Below are 2,608 nucleotides of genomic sequence, written 5' to 3'. Positions count from 1 at the left end.
AACATTCCGTTTTTTTTTTTTTTTTTTTTTTTTTTTTAGGTTTAAAGCGTTTTTACGTGTTATGTAAATAAATAAACAAAAAAAAATACAATTAAATTCTGCATCTCTGTGCGTAGACTATATATGAAATCCAGCAGGCACCCCTGACATATAGCTATTAGAATTGACATTAACTTTGGCTGTGTCCGAAAGCTCTAAAATGCTGCCTTCGGAGGCAGCATTCCAAGGCAGGAAAGCATCAAGGCACGTCCGAATACAAATTCTGCTTCACTTCCTGTCTCTGGAGGTCTCTTCTTCTGATCGAATTTTGAAGGCAGCATAGATGTATCCTTCGCTGCCTTTGATATCCCACAATCCTGTGCGTTCCATTCCGTGACGGTTGAGATAAAAAAAATAAACATGGCGTCTGAAAGTTGCATTTGGTGGTGAGTTTGTGTTTAAATGTATGTTTCTGACTAACTTTTTGCACTTTTGATGTTATTTCTAGCGAGAAATCAGTATTAAAATAATTAAATATTCATTTAGTTATCATCAAAACTCTATTTTGTTGTAGATCATTAAACCGTTACGCTGCCTCAGAAGCCTGTCCGAAATCAGTTTCATGAGGTGCCTTCATGCAAAAACATTGCCTGCAAAGTCATTACCTCATAGCGTGGCAGCAAGTCAGCTGCCTAGGCTTTCGGACGCAGCCTTGATATTTATTACTTAATTTACTGTTTGCTTTCTTTAGCTGATAATTCACTTCAGTTTTCCCTTTAAATTTTCTTTAAAAAAATAAGACTATCACACTCACTCACTGTTTGGACTGTCTTTTCCTTCTTTGCACCGGTTTATTTGTTGTCATTCACTCGTTTGATTTAGTCATTATGTTCAAGTGTGCTTGTCTCATTATCATGTGTATTTAAGTTCTGTTCTGTGTCAGTTCAGTTGTCTGGTGTCTTCTTTACTTTGGTTGTGTTGGTTTGCCTTTGAGCTACAGTGTGTGGATTATTAAAGGACTGTTATCTTTCATCTTCTTCACTGTGCATTTGTTGTACCACACAACCGTGACAAAGACAATTGGTTTCAAAATTATATATATATAACCAGGAAATTAACGTTCTTAGAATTGACAGACAGTTGACCCTGAGAGGTCAAGTAAATACTTACAGCGGATCTAAATATTTATAATTAATTATAACTAGTTATGATTAATTATTCATATTTCCCCTTGAGCTGATTCGCTACAATATATACTGTATATATATATATATATATATATAGAGAGAGAGAGAGAGAGAGAGAGAGAAAGTAAACTGAACTTGTACAGTGCACATATTCCAGAAACTCTGGTGGGCAATACATTTTCATTAAATCATACCTTGTGAGATGGATGGATGGATGGATGGATGGATAGATAGATAGATAGATAGATAGATAAGCAACTAAATAAATAGATTTATAAAAAAAAAAAGGATTTTTGTTACTTGAAGACCGATGTTGTTGTTTTCTGGCATTAAGACAACTGGGATGCCAAAATAAATAGCATTAAAATCATAAACCAGTGGCCTTTGGGGACATTGTTCATGATTTTGAGGTTTGGTGGATATCCAAGATACACATTTTCGCAATCTTATGAAGTCTGATGTTTTCCCAGAAAACTTAGATATGAAAATACATTTATCTCAGTCTAGATATTCACTCTAATTTAAAGGGGTCATATGATGCGTTTTAATGGGAAGATTTGCATAACGCCGCCCAAATGTTCACGCAAAGAAAGAAGGCATAACTTTTATTCTCACTGTAGTATTATTGCCGCTACCATGTCATAAAGACGCTGTGTGTTTCGTTGTGAAAGCGAAACTACTTTGTTTGGCCTTCCAAAAATGGACACGACTAGAAATCAGTGGTTAAGTTGTATTTACAACACTGTTCCAGAACACTTCAACCCAAATATTCGGATGTGTGCAGCACATTTTATGGAGGACTGTTTCCTGGAAGAGTAGACTACAATGCCAGCTGTTCTGACTCAAAGACTGTAAGTACGTCTTTTATATTTAAAGAGTTTTTATATTTTATATATTTAAAGCAAGTTTTTTTGGGCAGTGTAGAGTAGGGCTTGTTGTTTGTCATTTCTCCGATCACAAATGCAGACATGGTTTTATGTTTACGCGGCGCGATGCAACGCTACGCGTAAAAAGACAGTATAAGTCATTATAATCCATAATTATGTCCCCACTGGATGCAACGGATGCCTCGTTTATAATGGGTTTTCATGTTTTTGTCTCATCGCTCTGGCCTGACAGGGCATCATCACAATATGGTAAGGGACGTAACATTTCCGTCTCACGCTTGAGGTATTCGGCCAATCACAACGCACTGGATAGCTGGCCAATCATCACAATAGTGCAATTTGGTCTGAAAAAGCACACCTGGGATGTTTTTTGCTTTATAATTAAGTCATGATTAAAGGTGGGGTAAGCGATTTTTCAAAAACGCTTTAGAGAACTGATTTGGGCCGACTGGCAAAACAAACTTGTAGCCAATCAGCAATAAGCAGAGGCGGACAAAGTACTCAACTCCATTACTTGAGTGAAAGTACAGATACTGCTGGTCAAATATTACTCCA

Source organism: Sinocyclocheilus anshuiensis, unplaced genomic scaffold (assembly GCF_001515605.1).
Source record: "Sinocyclocheilus anshuiensis isolate Anshui unplaced genomic scaffold, SAMN03320099.WGS_v1.1 scaffold742, whole genome shotgun sequence".
NCBI lineage: Eukaryota > Metazoa > Chordata > Actinopteri > Cypriniformes > Cyprinidae > Sinocyclocheilus > Sinocyclocheilus anshuiensis.
This window is presented reverse-complemented; position numbering follows the sequence as displayed.